The 17,807-nt window shown below is 42.7% G+C and overlaps 1 long non-coding RNA gene across 1 annotated transcript; it reads right to left on the bottom strand.

Moving 5' to 3' along the window:
- Positions 1–2,043: 2,043 nt before the first annotated feature.
- Positions 2,044–2,892, bottom strand: LOC120639123. The gene is made up of 2 exons (XR_005661280.1): positions 2,752–2,892; positions 2,044–2,594 (listed from the first exon to the last, which is right to left on the bottom strand). It is a non-coding gene; the product is annotated as an uncharacterized LOC120639123 (long non-coding RNA).
- Between the last annotated feature and the right edge of the window lie 14,915 nt (positions 2,893–17,807).

Genomic DNA, 17,807 nt, shown 5'->3' on the forward strand with positions numbered 1-17,807 from the left:
TTAAAGTAGTCCTCACACTTGTCTTTCGAGATACAAGAATTGTTGCCATCAAATGTAGGAAAATGCATCTTGGGCACAAAATTCTTAACACCCCCAGCTTCTCCCTGTCTTCCTCTGTCTCTCTGAGGTACTCGATGTGGTGGAGCACCAGAACGCCCTTGACCTGAACCCCCTGGAGGAAACTGTCCACGTTGCTGGAACCCCAATTCTTCTGTGCTATCACTGGATGCTGGACTAGGAGGTCTGTCCTATCTGTTTCGCATCTGATTCATGGTAAGTTGGGCAACTGCATTCCTAGTAGTCTCCATCTGCTTGGCTAGTGTTTGTTGGTCGAGCAGCATCTGTTCTAGCAGCTTGGTAGACACATCAATTTGAGTTTCCATCCGCTGTTGACGATTCTCCACTACTGCAACCCTGGTAAACAAGAGATCTAAACTTTCCAACACACTATCCCAATGCTCCTCATCTACTCTAGCACGCTCCTCCATCTGAGCCAGAAGAATCTGAGTCTGCGCAGACGGCTTAGGGGGCGCCATGATGACTACACCGGAAGTAAGGGGGCTGCGACTCGATTTGAAGTTACCTCAAGAGGCCCGAGAAGTGTCATCCAGACTGACGGATTGCTATAGTCGATAGCCGGAACCCACGAACGAGCGTCGAGATGTTCGACGCCGCGCCCGAGCTGTTGCAAACCACCTGCAGGATCCTCAATTCAGAGATCCGGCACGACACCCCTGGATGCCAATCTACGGACCTAAGCGGCGTGCCAAGCGGAAGTGGATGACTGCGTGGAAGAGCTAACCGTCACGTGGCGGTGGACACCGGAATCGAATGGATTCCCAGTGGAGCAGGTCGGAATTGCCGGTATGGTGAATTCGATCGGGGTGGGATCGAAACAAGGAACTGCGGGGCGGGTTGCCTAGGACCGTGAATATGATACCACTTGTCACTCTCGTGACCGCCGGCGTTCGCCATGGATGTGAGATTGCTCAAGATGTACTCGATCCGATCTGCAGAAGGACGATGAACCCTGACCTGAGACGGTAGTTTGTTTTCTGCAGAGAATGGAATAGTGTTCGCGGTCATCCACCGCTAGACTCTTATCTCCGTCCGGGTTACAATAGTTGGATCCACTGGGCAACGACTCAGTTACATAATACGTAAACTAAACTTGATAGCATAAAGTTGTCTTGACGAAGGCTGAGTCATGACAAGAAGCTTGCTACCTATGTACCCACCCCAATCTCCTACATGGTTTCGTTGCAGAACATTAGATTTGAGAAACTGAAACATGGCTGGTAATGTATCTTCAATAATAGTAGACCTTAATTGTCCAAATACACTTCCTTTGCGATATTAGGTGATGAAAAACCAATCACTGCCCTCTATCTTCGGAGAATAGGCACCCAAATATTGATACCATTGACAAGCATGTCTTGTATTCTTTGCAATGATGTAGATCATTGATACCTTACACACATAAATAGTAGCATTGGTAATACAAGCATATTTTACAGATTAAAAATATTGATCAAATGTTTGCAGCACAGAAATTCGATAAGGTAATATTTATAGAACCATGCCCAGCAGCAGATGGGGACTCGATAATGTCAGAGGAGGAAAATTCTTTGCAATGGTCTGAGAAATTATGAAGAGAGCAGTATTTTAAAAGTAGTGTAAAACACCGGCGGAGCCAGGGCCCGGCGACCCTGGGCACTGGCCCGGGCTCCGTAGCCGCGCCTTTAAGAATTGAAGCTAGTGTGTTTTGCCCAACACTAGAGAGAAGCAAGGTAATTAAGTAGCTTGTACTCCTACGCATGTGTTCAAATCAAACAATAATAGGGATTAGAAAATTGAAAGAGAAGAGTTGATATGTAGCATAAGTTGGAATAGCTAGCTCTTAAAGTTTGATTGCTTGGCTGTGGTCGCAACCTTCTTCTACCGGAGATGGTAATAGAATTGTGCCCAGGCTCCTTTTGATCCCTGGGTCCGCTAAAAGAGCTTGAGCGTGAATAAAAAGGTAAAGTGGATGGCAAGGAAATATTAGTTCCGGACCGGATCATATGAAGAAGTTCTCTTACTCCAAGTCTATACAAATGTAGATACACATACCCACCTGTCCAATAGCATTAGGAAATTTCCCCTTAACACCAACTATATAGAGAAAGTTTGCCACTGCTTTACTACAGTTTCCTTCCTCGTGGACAACTTAAATAATGAAACAATTAAGCTTCTAGACGTATCAGTCTATCAGAGCCTAATAAGTCAGCACACATCAGAGCCTAATTTTGTACTCTCAAGAGCACGTCCTCAGGTTTACAAAAAAAAAGAGCACGTCCTCCAGGTCCTCCTCCTCCTGGTCAGTGCTGTTCACCAGCGCCGCGGCTCTCCGCTCCTCGTGCTGCTTGATGGAATGATGGTGGTGCATTCCATATTTCCATGAGCTCAAAGTTCTTCCGGTGGTTGGCGTACGCTCGCCGTACGTGACGTTCCGTACGAGCGGCGACGACGGGAACAGGTCACCAAGGCTGAACACGGAGACGAGCTTGAGGCCCTCCCCGAGTGACGCGAAGAACTCATCCCGCCAGCTGAACCTATCCCCGATCATGGCAACGGAAGGATTTAGTTTTATTACCTAATAAGCTCTTGAGGCGGCCTTCACCTCTACAGGAAATGCATGTCTTAGCTGACGCAGCAGTACCGGTGCTGACTGGTTTTCTATTCTGCGTCAGCCTGGATGGGTCCTCCTACCTGTTTTCAGCAAGAAGAAACACTGTCGTCCGAGATCCCTACCCCCGAGACACCATTTTCAGTAACCACAATCTGCCCAACCTCGGCTATTCCTGTTACAGCAGGAGCAGCAGCTCTATTTATGCCATCCTGCAAGGAAATATTGACTGAAGTTTCTCCATGAACACAGTTATAGAAGGGAAAGCTCTTGTATCACAGAAGTTTATGTGGTTCTGAAACCATTTACTTGTGATTTATGTTGTATATCAGAAATCTTTAGGAGAAAGTTTCGAAGGACACAAGTCAGGTAGACGTGCATAAATTCAAATTCAAATCAGAAATGTTATAACCTTGGTCAACAGAATTTTTTTTTGAGTACAACCTTGGTCAACAGAATTTGGAAAAGCCTATATTCATGCAGGTAAACTGTTATGACGGGCATCACATATGCCAGGCGCCACCAAAGTGGCTAGGAGGACCACGTTGGTTCGCGGGCCTGTGGCCCAATAGGATCCTTTATTTTTCTGTCTCCGCAAAACCAAAGAGTACTATAAAGTCTGTAAAGTTTTGTCATTGGAAATTAAGCTGTTGGCTTCTCCTTGGAGCCTTAAGAGCATATCTAACAGACCCTCTAAACAGCTCTTTATCCCATGTTTAGAGGGCTAATCCAAAAAATGCCCTCCAGCGAACCCTCTACTACATCCTCTATTTTGGGGAGGCCTCCAAAATCCCTTCTCCACCATCTATTCCTAGGAGTTTCTAGAAAGCCCTCTATTATAAATTGAAATTGAGAGTTATTGATGGAGTTGAACAAATTTAGAAGTCCCAACAAAATAGAGGCATCTCCATTTAACATTTACAGGGTCTGATTTAGAGACTATTGCTGGAGTTGCTTTAATCGCCACCCTTCTCCTCACACCATGCAACATCACAGCGCCTCGCCACCGCCCTCGTTCCCCTAGCCCTGATCCTCCACCCACGCATTCATACGATCTAGTATCAGCTATGTCATGCCACTCTCCTTCATCCTCCATACCACCGGCCACCTCCACCCCTGCGTCACCACCCGCCACACTGCCGCCGCCCAGGGGGTCGGCCGCTTCCTGGTTGGCACGTCCCCAGCTCAACCTCCCCTGGCAAGCTAACATGTGGGCCCTGAGCCTTATCCTCAGGAGCATCTTGCGTGGCGTCCCCGTTTGCTCTGCCAGGTGGACCCTTCTTGTACGTGTGTGACACCGGTTGCGATCTTCTATGTATTCTTGTGGCGTCTGCTACGTGTTTTCATCATATTTCTCTCTTGCTCATCTCAAATGGCTAAGTGCACAAACAATTGTAGAGCTAGGTTATTGATACAAATATGCGAGTAAGGTGTATAGTTTTTCTTTATGAATGAGTATATATAGTTGACGGTCATAGTTTGCACTTAACGACCATCAACAACTCCCCCAAGCTAGCCCTTTGCTCGTCCCTAGCAAAGCTTTAGACTTTGGTTGTTGATCAGGAGTTGCTACAATATCATATTCCTGACTTATGCCCAAGGCACAACCAAATGTTTCTACCATGATTTTGAATAAGTTGGTCTTGTTTTTACCTTTCACCTTACTCCTGTGAGGCTTATAGCATCACTTTGTCTTTGGCGGTTGAGGGCCAAAATGGTCTCGTAGAGTGCCAATTTCTTACTCCTTTGCTGAACCATCAATCCGAAGGTTTTTATAAAGTTTTTCAAAAGAAAAATGTAAAATTCCTCAAAATAATCTCTTAGATCCCTCAATGTGTTTCATTCCTCACCATGGCCTTTATTGTGCATTTCTTTTTCATCATACTCTTAAAGGTTTCTTTTTGGTGGAGCTGTAGATATGGACGATATGAAGGCAAAACCTGTGTCTCATATTTCACTAAGTCATAAACCGGATCCAAAGAAGAAACAAGTCATAAACCTTGATTAAGATGTGCGAGTGTACGAATATTTAAGGTGAATGGTGGATGAACTTTTTTGCATGATCCATCTCTCTCTTTTATTTTTCTTGGATGTGGGTTATCTCTCTCTCTCTCTGACATGTCTTGTGATAGGTATGCATATTCTTTTTCAGAGACTTTTATCTGTATATCCTTATGTTAAGTGCTCTTGACCTCCATACCCTTATTTTTTTAAATCGCACCTGTATGTCTTTGTTGACGCAAAAATCAAGACACTAGAATCCGAGGGCAAGAGTTCGCCAAGCACTGGAAAGTCAACCAAGCGTACTAGTCAATTTGACCTGTAATTGACAAGGGATAAAACAAAGTCAAATTCGAGAGCGTATCGGCTGTGGTTCCGAATATCTCTCACACAGGTGCATCAGCAGGCAGAAGACAACAAAATGATATTAAATGCGAGCGTGTCATAAACAAGCGCGTCGGCAGGATGAGCCGATGTGAAAAACGACAAAATGAGCTTAGGATAGCCGATTGTACGTATATAATAAAATCTAAGCTACGAATGTGTAACTCAGATGATGCAAGGCTTGAAACAGATCTAAACCGGCTTTTAAAGATAACAAATTGTTACTGCAAAATCTAAAGCCGATCTAACATGCTTCTAGCAGATAAGTGTGATAATGGCCAAAAAGCATAGGAAAAACATACAAATCTAGTCGATATCGATAAATTGTGAATAAATCTAGACGAGAAAATAGCAATGCGCCCGAGATCAAAGCCTAGATAAACTCGATAACTTTTGAATAGATCTGAACGAAGCCACAACGATATGCCTAGTAGCTAAAGCTCAAATATACTCGGTAAAACAAAAACTCACCAGTAAATCAAGTCGCTCGAATGTGAGGTGTCCTTGATCAATTTGAAAGAACTCGTCGAAAAGAAGTCGCCAAAAAAGTGAAAGGAAATTGTAAAGCTTTGTTGTATTGGATGTGTATCAAGTTTTTCCGGTCCCTTACAACTGATATATGTAGCCTAGCGCTACCAAGTCCAAGCCGATTACAACAAACATTACTTGACTAAAAAAAGACTTTCTAAAAAAATAAACTACTTTAATATTACAACCGAATTATCAAAATCTCTATAAATATTGGATTCCCTTTTTCTTCTCCTGATTCATCGGCAACTCTCTATCATCAACCGATCGTCAAACCTGCGCGGATTAGCATCTCCATGGAATATTCTTTTGGCCCATCGGCTTCATCCCATCGGCCGATTATGATCTTGTACATCTTTTGGTTTCTTCCAAATCGACAGTCTTCCTTTTATCAATTCACCTTCCTTGACACGTGTCAAAAAATGGTGTCAACACATGCCCCCCAGTTTCGGAGTAATTTATTTGCTCCGAAATTATCCCGAGTCATGATTACTCCCTTGTACTATTCCTCCAATCAGCACTTAGAGCAATTCCTCGATTCCTGTGCCCATGGCACACTTCAGTATAGCCAGGTAAAACTCTTCTTTGCCCTCGGCTTTTCAACTTCCATCCACACAGATTTAACGAGATGATTCATTTCCAGTCTTTTCGCCTCCTCAGATTGGCCCATAAATACTACCCTTCGGCTTGGCATCGGCAACAAGCCTTCATTAGCTACAACACCTTCTCCTTCCTCCTTCTTCCAGCAAAAACCCTAGGTCTTTCTGTAGCAATGGCGGGTCTCAAGCGTTTCGATGAAGGCCCCTCTGACGTTCCTCCGGTGATCCGTCGTCGCTTGGTGTAATCCTCCTTCTTTCATCTTTGATCGCCATATTTTTTGTTTGACCTCGATCTCCAATTTCTTTATCTCTTCTTGTGTAGCGACGACGCCCCCTCTTCTGAATCCTCCGACTCGGAGGGCCCCTTCACTGGTGCCGACGAAGGCACTGTGGAGTACATCCGCCAGCTTCTTCAAGAAAAGGATGAAGCTCGCTAGAACTACTCCCAGGAGACCATCAGGTCTCAGCGCCTCGCCGCCGAACTGGAGGCGATGCAATCCGACCGGGCAGTCGTCTGGGGCCAACTCACCGCCGCCGACTCCCGGGTTGCTTGTGAGTTACTATTCTCATGCATCATTTCCTTCCTTCTAAAATTTCACCCCTGATCCTTTGCTTTGTCAGTCCTAGAGTCATAGATCCAGACCCTCCATGCCGCAGCAGCCACCGCCACCGGCTCGGTGAATGCTCGTGGCGACACCGTCGCCGCTCGTCTGCGGGACATTCCCCGCCGCATCCGGGAGGTCGCCGGACATGGGGTCCATCGCGGCCCTGTGACAATCCAGGTTTTAGGGGTCAAAAATAAAATTTTTGTGTTGATTTAAAAATTTAAACCATGATTTCCAGAGCAAGGGTATTTTTGTTATTATGAAAAATGCAAAGTCCTTTTTACAAATTAGTTTTGCAAAAGGCAAAATTTCAAAATTTATGAGGGGTTAAAATGTATATTTTTTTTCACTTTTATCCTCATAAAAAGATGTATTTGTACTTAAAACTACCCTTACAATTTTAAAAATAAAGTGTGTTCTTTTAAATTTTAAAAGATTTGTCGGAATTGAAAATATTTCAAAATCCTTTAATCTAGTGAAAATTTGCACAACATGAAAGTTGTAGGTCTTGAAAAACTGAACAATTTTCATTTTGGGCACTTTTTCATTTGAGCTCTAGATCAACGGGAAATTTTGTATTTCAGTTAACCCCCTGAACTCTTCCATAATTACAAAACCACCCTTCCCACAGTCTTCTTCTTCCTTGGTTCACTGAAACAGGGGCGCTGCCGTTCATCGCCGTTTTGGGCCGCCGCTGCTGGTTCCTCGCCTCGGTTTGGCCTCGCTGCCTCCATGCGTCGCGCGTGAAGTCCCGCCACCTCCGAACCGCCTCGCGCTGGCCTCTAGCATGCGCACCACGCCGCCCACTCGAGCCACCTCGCCGGCCGTCCCCTGGAAAAGCCACTCCACCGCCGTCTCTCGCCCACAGTCCAGAGAAGCTTTTCCCTCGCGTTTCCCTTCGTTTATCCTCTCGCTTGGCTCCTATAAGTAGCCGGCTCTCCTTCCCTTTGCCGGCATTCACCGCCGCTGCCCTCCATTGCGCCGCCGCTCGCCGGCCGCACATGGAAACCCCCTCTCAAACCCATCCCGAACCAGATAGCGAGCGCAGCCCCTTTCTCTCAGTTCCATGAAGCCCCCGAACCCGGCCATTCTCTCCTTGCTTCACCCGCGCGCCGCCGCCACGGCCTAGAACCGCCATTGACCACCTGCTCCGCCGCGCCGCCTTGTCCGGCCGTCCTAAGCCAAACCCGAGCCACCTATAGGTGCGCCAGGGTCCACTCGTGCCTCCTGGCCCCTCGGCCCTCGCCGTCGGCGAGCCATCTCACCGGGATTTGGCCGGCCACCATCTCCTCTGCCGCCGGCCATGGTCTGAGGACATGATTGCAAGCCCCAAATCTTTTCTAAGGTCCTTTCTGCAAAAGTTCAGAACCCTTTCTATTGTTTTTTTCTTGTGAACTTTCAAAATTCCTAGAAAATGGTAGAAAAATCAGAAAAATGCCAAATTAATTTTGTTGTGTTCCTTTTGACTAACTTTACAACTTTGGCTACCAAAGTTTGCATGAAACCTTATATTACATGCTCTAGTTTAATTATTAGCAAATGAGTGTTTTATTTATATCTTTTTAACCATAGCTTTATTATGCTTGATTTTTGAAACCTAGCACCCTTTTACCATGTATAGCCCTGTGTAAAATTTGTGGCACAAATGCTTGACTTTTGCTTATTATTTCATGTGTTTGTTTATTTCTAGCTAATGCACTTGTTTATTTTATTAAAGCATGTTTTTGTTATTTTCTTAAAGTCATCGTTTTACCATGAGATCTACTGATCACAAGTAGCTTATGAAAATTTTTGGTTTGTTTAGCTTGAGTTTTTGATTTATTCTTGAGTTTTAGGATTAATTCATACATGCTAGTACTGTTCTTTATCTTTATAAGCTCCATGTTTAGGCTTAATTCACATACATGATCTTTCCTTTTTAACTTTGAGTTAATGTTTGATGTTTGAACCCTAGTTGTTGAATTTCTTTTGAATTCAAATTCTAAATTTGAATTCAACCCATCCCATGTTCCTGAATAGATTTACCCTTTCTCTCTCTTGCTTTTCAAACCATGCTACTTAGTGTAGCTAGTCTTGTTATTTTATGTAATTCCTTGTGTTTACTTTTACTCTATAAATGATTGCCCAGTAAAGCAATACTTTTAAGCTTGGTCTTAAATATTTACTTTATTAAATAACAACTTTTAGTGAAAGAAAGCTATACTTAAGCACTTCACTAATTTCGAGTATTGCATTGCATATAGAAACGATATCGTTAGTCGACGGAACGTACGAACTTATCCAGGAACCAGATTGGATATTTCCGAAGCCCAAATCAACGTTACGGAAGACGAAGACCTGAACGTGAACCCGGAATGCGAAAGTGAACTACATGAAGTCCAACCAACAACATGGAATTAACTGAAGTCCCGAACTTCAATTCGGAAGGACTAAAACTTACGGACTCTATAGACACCATTAAAGGCAAGCCCCAGTGCATAATCCTATTATTTTAAATTATGCCACTTATTACTTGTGCATTTAAGTTATTGGAGTTGAATGAAAACTTTAGATGCATAATCTTAGGTACCTATTGTTTGAACACTAGAAACAGAGTCCGAAATAGCTGCTATGCTAATAGGACCGGTAAAAGTCGAGTGATTGCCTGTCACTCGCGAGCTTTATAGGAATTGATTGTTTACTTTCTTGCAATCACTATAAGGACCATGGACGGATTGGGTTACTAGTTTCAACTAGTTTCATGGTGGAAATCCGTCTGTGTTGATAAAATTTGATAAGGCCGCAGTGTGTGGTAGTGTTGATTAAGTGTTTGAAAGTACTAGCCACATGCCGTAAATATGGTACTGGCAAGCCTAGTAACTCCTCAGCCCGGCAAATGGACATACCTCCCACTCTCTCTTAGAGATAGGGAATTAAAATTATGTTGAAAGATAGGTTGCGCAATCGATCACGGCTATGAGGGACGAGGTTGGTGCCTTATAGTCGTACAACTAGAGTGCAGAGAAGGGCGGTTCTCTGTACTCGGGGAGAGGCACTGATCCATGAACCGGAATGAGAAGCAAATGGTTGCTTGGGAGTGACTCGACAGTGCTCCAAGCGTGTGTGTCAGGTTTTACCTTGCAAGGATTGAAATTCGGTTCGAACTGTTCCACCGCTCACGGATATTGAGCCTGCTTAATCTCTTTGCCACATAGAGTAAGAAGTGAAACAAAGATGATACTCAATCTTGTTGTATGCAAATAATTTCTCTACCATGTTTGTATAGATAGGTGCAAACCTAGAATGGTTAATCCAACTAGAATCTGAAAGCTAAAACTTGAAAATAAGGACATACTCTTTGTTGCTTTTCAGCAAAAGAAAACCCAGAACCTTCACAAGCCTTACATGTGTAGTTAAAGGGATGTTATACCCTTAGTCGGGTAAGCCTTGCTGAGTATTAATATACTCAGTCTTGCTTTTAACCTTATTTTCAGGCAACTCTTGTAATGCTTGATGAGATTGACATCATGTACGGGCTTCATCATGATGTCATATATCGACGCTAGTTATCATTTTCTTTCCGTTGTTTATAAACCCTGAAGAACTCATCTACTTTCAAATTTCTGAGGTACCCTATTTGAATTCTCAAACTTAGTTTATAATAACACTTACTTTTGAAGTTTGTGTTGTAAAATTTATGTTTATTGTAATCTCTGGGCTCACTGTGACACCTCAGTTGTCAGTACACTTAAATACAAATCATTATATCTCATTTAAACTTAAAATAAAAATGTGGGAAATTAAGTCAAAGAGGAGAGGTCAAATAAAAGTGAAAGTACGTAAAAGAAATTAAAGGAGAAATAAAAAGGAGTGAAAAGCTAATCAAATTTCAATTCAAAAATGTGCACAAAATTTTAGTTGGCTCATGAGCGGTACTTCAATTGACATGTGCTCAATTGAACTTCAGCCAAAAACCAATCAAAAACTGAATAAAACCAAAGCCCTTTTGTGCAAGTTTGAAAATTTACCAATAGTTCAAAATGTGAGTTTAAATGAAAATTTGCATAACACAAAAGTTGTAGATCTTAAAAAGTTATGCAAAATTGGTATTCAACACTTTTTCATTTGAGCCCTCTAAGAAAGAGATATTTTTAGTTTACCGAGAGGTCCCTGAATTTTTGGAAATCACAAAAAGGCCCTCACCTCCATCTCTCTCCTCTCGGGTGCTCTGTTTCGCCCGCCGCCCGCCGTACGCCGCCGGTGGACCTCGTCCACGGCGCGTCCGCGGCCAAATGGACCCAGGGAAGCCCTCCAGCGCCACCTGGCCCGCCCCTTGGCACCTCCCCACACTCACACGCGTCCTTGGCGCCCTCCCGAGCCGCCACGCCACCCCGCCATGCGCAGCGCCGCCTGCTCGCTCCGCCCGCTCGCCGTCGAGTCGCCCCGGACCAAATCGACCTTCCCCAGACGCCACTCCCTTCGCCTGTTGCTCTCCGGCCTATAAGTAGCCCTATAGCCCCGCCGTCGCGCGACTTCTCCTTCTTCTCCCTCCTTCCACCGTAAGCCCTGCCTAGCAGAACACCACCGGTAAGATGCAACGGCGGAGAAGGCCGGCGAAGGACCCGGTTGTAATTTGTTTTTTTCGCTCAAGGGTGTGTTTGCAAGATTTCCAATGTATGTCAGTGAACTTCTAAAATGCTAAAAAAATCACAAAAAATCATAAAAATGCAAACTCAACTGATCTGGAATCCTTGTAACAAGATCTACAAGTTTTGTAACAGTCAAATCCGCAGAAACTCTACCAAATTTAATCTAGGAAAAAGAATAAGAAAATCAACTCATGCATGTTCAGGAAGTTATCACTGAGGGAATATTAAGCTCACAGTAAAAAGATGGCACATAACCAACACAGTTATCATGTTGGAACAATCAAGATTCTCTAATCTGTTGTTGACTTTCAAGATTTTAGACTGGAAAAAATATACCTAAACTTGCTCTAGAATTTCTACTACAAGCATGTGTAACTGAAACCTTGTTAATCCATAAATTTCAGATTTATTAGATTTCATTTGCTATATACCATGATTAACGCTTGTTTAACCAACTTAATTCATCATATATAGTTTTTATGCTCAGAAAAATCTATATTTATTTCCGAAGTCTCACTTTAGTTCTGTGATCCTGCTTGAAAAATTTGAGCTACAGTTACTGAGTTTTTCTTTAGTTAAAAATCATGCTTAGCATCTCATGGTTAGATTTACCATTTTTGTTCTGAGTAAACTATGCCGTATCTGATCAAGATTTTTGGACATGTTCTTAGTTAGAGTTTATGCTCTCTATAATAAAAAGTTCACATGCTGTACTAATCAAATGAACTTTGAAAAATTTATGCTAACTCATGATAAGTTAACTGCATAACTAATTTATCTTGAGGATATAAAGCTTGATAATTTTTGTGGAATATGTTTAGCTCATGACTAGGCTCTGGTAAAAATTTGAGAACCATATCCCTAGTATAACACTCTGTAGAGTTAATCTTAGTTAATGGCTTGCTAAATTTGTTCATTTTTGTCACCTCTGCTGTACAAGTGAATAAAATCTGGAAAAATTACATTACTGAGTAGATGCTCCCGTAAAATTTGTAGCACCAGAACCCATGTCAAATGTTCTGTTCAAAAAGGTGAAGCAACTAGAGTAATCTATTACATGAATAGTTATGATTAATTGCTTTATGGTTAGATACTGGAATTTATGCCATATATGCTAGAGTATCTAATCTGTGCTACCTTAATTTTTCATCACTAGCTCATGAGTAGACTTGTTGTTATGAAATAGTAAAAGCATGCTATGTCTAAATGATAACAATGAAAACCAAACCCCACACTCATTCATGAAGAAACATAGTTGTGTTTACTACTCCATAAATGACTGCCCATGAAATGAAATGTTGAGATCATCACAAAATTAACTTTTGTTGAACTACAACTTTATCGTGAAGGAAAGAAATCGTTATTCATGAATAACTCATAATCTTGCATTGCATATAGAAACTTTATCGTGAAGGAAAGAAATCGTTAATCTCGCGGACGGTGACTACGAATTGGTGCCCGCGGACTCTCGTGTTGATCAGGAGGTTAATTTGAACTGTGCTAATTTATCTCAAGGCCTGGGCCAAGCCCCAGAGGTTTTTCTGCCTGACAGTGCCCAAGAAGGCAAGCCTCGGTGCATAATGCCTTTATTTTTCGAGTTATTATTCATCTATCTATTTTATAATGTGTTGTAATAATTTTATTTCTGCATTTAAGTTTTCTAGGCGTTGATCGAAAACCCTAGATGCATGATCCCTAGGTACCTATGTTTGATATCCGGATTTCTTTATCGACTAGTTGCCATGCTAATTAGGTACGGTAGAAGTCGAGGGGTTTCCTGCCTCTCACGAGCAAATTGGAATTTTACTGATTTATTTCCTGCTGAAATATAAGGACAACGGGTGGGGTTGTGTAGTTGTGATACCCCGCTGGTGTAGTAAAAAATGGTTAAGGTCGCTGTGTGTGGCTCATTTCATTAAGCGTTTGAAAGTACTAGCCACATGCCGAGAAATATGGTAATCGGTAAGCTTAAGTACCTGATTGGACCGGCGAGTGGAATGACCCTTCACTCTCTTAGTAGAAGTAGGTTTTATTTTGTCTGGATGTACGGATGCAGAGACGTCGGGCTCTGTAGTCGGGGAGGGTGACCCGGATCCACGGACTGGAAAGAAAGGGGAAAAGTTATGTGGGTGACTTGGTTCCCATACGTGTGTGTTAGGTTCCCCTGGCCAGGTTGAAATTCGATTCAGAATCGTCCGCCTCTCACGGCATGAGATTGCTTAATGTTTTCGGTCACACAGAGTAACAAGTGGAACATGATGATGATAATACTGCTGGTTGATTAAATGATTGCTCTACCATGTTTGTGTAGAGTTAGATGCAACTTAGAATGGGTAATCCAACTGGAAGATGGCTAAATAAAATCTGAAAATAAGGATCAACACTTAGTAGCGTTTTTGGCAAAACAAACCCCAACAACCAAAAAGCCTTGCATGTCTAGTTATCGGACTATGTTATATCCGGTGACGGGTCAGTCTTGCTGAGTATTAGTATACTCAGCCTTGCTTGTGGCACTATTTTTCAGGTACTAACTTCGAAGATCTGTTTGCGAGTCTCATTTGGCCGTGTACTTTGCCTCTGGGTTGGTCTGTTGAGTGGGATGGCCCGTCAGCTGGTGCTGACCTCTCTCCTGCTGAGTGACGCTTTCGTACGGGCTTTATCGATGCGTCATGTTATTTCGCTAGTTATCTTTTACTGCTTCCGCTGAACAATGAGACTTGAATAATTTGAGCAGATGGAACTCTGTAGTACTTTGCTACTCTGAACCTGGTTTGTAATAAATTTCCTTTCCGCTGCAATCACTCTGAGATGTATGAAATGTTCTGTGTTGTAATCTCTGGGCTCACCTTCGTGTGAGTGTTGTCTGCTAATCCTAGAATAGCGTGGCTTTTATCGAGACTTCACTCGAGGAACTACCGGTGAGTGCCAATTTGGGTCAGAGTTGCTTAGCAACAAAGATCAGTGCACCCAGGCTCAGTAGTTTTGGGTGGTTCCGCCACACTCACCTTCGAGTGAGGTATGTTGTTTCGATCCGAAATACAGTGGTGTTATCGGGATTTTACCCGACAGACTGTCAGATTACTCCGTTGAAGCGCGTGTAGATGATGGTTAGGGCACTTTAACTGGATTAATTTTGGTGGTTCTGCCACAGACCCTGCTGTGGCCGCGCCACAGCCTAGTTCCAGTCCGGCCACGACTTCCTGCAGGTCGAGCCGGTTCACCTCCCGCTGGGCGGCGAGGACTGGTGGGCTTTTGAGGAGCTTGCCGATGACATGGAGATGGCAGCCACCGCCATCTCCAAAGAAATTAGTATAGAGGCCATCATCGGCAATGTCTTTGCCGATGACTAGATTTCTAGGAGTAGTATCTTCTAGGAATAGCCTCTGCTGTATCGGCCAGATCATTTGATCGGCCCTTTTGTAAAAATATTATGAATGAAGTATTTCCTTTCTCTGTCGACTCCTATTGCAATTTCTCCAAATTTTCCTGTCGCATCAACTAACAACGCAAAAATTCAACATTGACCTGAGCTTGAACAATTTGGAGTGTGTAGATTTTTTGCGCTAAGGGCGATATATGTCATATCGGCCATAACAATTCAACCAATAACTTAAATCAATCGGCTATGCATCCACCCAAACTAGGATAATATTTTTTCAAATATTTTCCATTAAGGGCTCTAAAATACTCTTCCCCTTCAAGTGTCTCCAAAATGTAAGCATTACCAGGAACGCATCTGTTTATTCTGAATGGCCCTTCCCATGTTGGCGACCATTTGTTGAATTTCGAACTCTTTGTACCTATCGGCAGAATCAACTTCCAAACTAATTCTCCCTGACCAAAGGTCTTGGCTTTTACCTTTTTATCGTACCATCAGCCAACCCTGGCTTTGTTCGCCTCAACATTTGCAAGGGCCTTCAGCCAATGGTCCGCCAGGTCTTCCAACTCATCTTTCATTAAAGCTGAATACTCATCGGCAGTTAACAAATCTTGAAACGTGATACACCGCGAATCAAGCTTTAATTCCCATGGGAGGACAGCTTCATGTCCACATACAAACTGATATGGGATACCTTTGTAGCACTGTGAAAAGCCATCCTATATGCCCACAAAGCCTCATTAAGCATTGTATGCCACTTCCTAGGATATTCATCAATCTTCCTCTTGATCAGCTTAATGACCCCTTTATTAGATGCTTCTGCTTGACCATTAGTTTGGGCATAATATGGAGAAGAATTCAGCAATTTAATTCCCATTCCAGTAGCAAATTCCTCAAATTTGTCCGACGTAAACATAGTACCCTGATCGGTTGTAATGGTTTGTGGAATACCAAACCGATAGATAATATATTCCTTGACAAATTCGATCATTTCCTTCGACGTGACATTTTTCAAAGGAATCGCTTCAACCCATTTGGTGAAATAATCTGTGGCCACCAAGATGAATTTATAATTCTTGCTAGATGGTGGATATATTTGTCCGATCAAATCAATTCCCCACCCCCTGAATGGCCACAGTTTAATTATTGGATTCAAAGCAGATGCAGGAGCTCTCTGTACACTTCCAAATTTCTAGCATTCATGGCAATCTTTATAATATGTGAAACAATCTTCTAATATTGTTGGCCAAAAATAACCATTTCTCCTGATCACCCACTTCATTTTATACACAGATTGATGAGACCCGCAGACACCTTAGTGAATTTCACCCATTAACACCTTTGCTTCTTCTCTATCAATGCATTTGAGCAAAACCCCATCAATCGTCCGATAATACAATTCTTCTTCCAACAATACGTATTGGAATCTGATTTTTCTGTCTACTTTCTTGGAAGGATCTTTCAAATAATCAACAATCTCTTTTCTCCAGTCATCGGGTGCCAATTCCAAGGACATCACCCCTTCCATCGGCTGATACCTTGAAGCATGTTGAGCCAGCCGATTTGCATCACTATTATGGAACTTTGAAACATGCTCGATGGTCACCTTTTTAAACTATTTCAGCAATCAGAGACATTCTTCATGGTACAAACGCAGAATATCATCTTTGCATTCATACTCCCCAATTAACTGATTAATCACCAGCATAGAGTCCCCAAAAATTTCAACTGCATCGGCTTTGATTTCTTGAAGTAATTGGATTCCTTTGAGAATAGCACGATACTCAGCTTGGTTATTGGTTGCAGATGCTTGAATTGGAAATGAAAACTCAAAATTTGCCCCCCGAGGGGAAATCAGCACCAGACCAATTCCAGAACCATTCCCACATGAAGATCCATCAAAGAATAAAGTCCAAGGAATAAGATCTACCATGCTTAGTTCTGGCCCACAATGCTGCACAATAAAATCGGCTACGGCTTGACCCTCAACTGCTTTAGCCGATTCATATCTCAAATAAAATTCTAACAAGGCTGAAATCCATTTTCCTATTCTCCCATTTAAAATCGGCAGTGAGAGCATGTATCTAATTACGTCATCTTGCTCACGACAACACACTCAGCCGATAATAAATAATGCCTAAGCTTAGTGCATGAAAAATATAAGCAAAGACACAGTCTCTCGAATGGAGAATACCTGGTTTCAGCATCCAGTAACCTTCTACTCACAAAATATATAGCTCTTTCTTTTCCTTCAAATTCTTGAATAAGGACCGATCCGATAGCACGCTCATCAGCCGATAAATATAATTTAAACGGCTTGTGCTTTTGGGGTGGAACCAATACTAGAGGATTTACCAAATAATGTTTGATCTTGTCCAATGCCTTCTGATGTTCCTCTCCCCATACAAACTCCTGATCGGCCTTCAACTTTAGTAATGAGCTGAATGACTAAATTTTTCCGGACAGATTAGATATAAATCTCCGAATAAAATTAATCTTGTCGATCAATAACTGAAGTTCAAGTTTTATCAAAGGGGCTTCAACTTTGTCAATAGCAGATATAGTCTTCTGACTAATTTCAATTTCTCGCTCATGCACCATGAAACCCAATGTTGACGCTCACTAACGATCATTTCTAGGCGTCAACTTGATCAAAAAATCATGAGAGCTTGAATTTCTTACATACATCCTTATCCAATAAAGTCCCTAAACCACACTTTACCTTTTAGAAAATGCAAGTTGTATTTTGGAGCTAATATGCAGGTTGCAAGCACACTTTGACCCGACATAAAATCACAGAAAATATCAGAGCGACGATTCAGGCTCAGATGGACCAAGTGTAGCCCAAGAACCAACCGAAATGAAGTTAAGACAGGCCAACCCCAACGTACATCAGACAAAGAGGCCCAGGACAGCCTGCCAGAAGAAGTTGGGGGCGGTTGGTGGCCCGAGCAGGCCGACCGACCTACCAGGTCGGCCGACCTAGCCTGTGGGCCCCACCACCTCAACTAGGGC

The sequence above is a fragment of the Panicum virgatum genome, chromosome 6K (genome assembly GCF_016808335.1).
Source record: "Panicum virgatum strain AP13 chromosome 6K, P.virgatum_v5, whole genome shotgun sequence".
Taxonomy (NCBI): Eukaryota; Viridiplantae; Streptophyta; class Magnoliopsida; order Poales; family Poaceae; genus Panicum; species Panicum virgatum.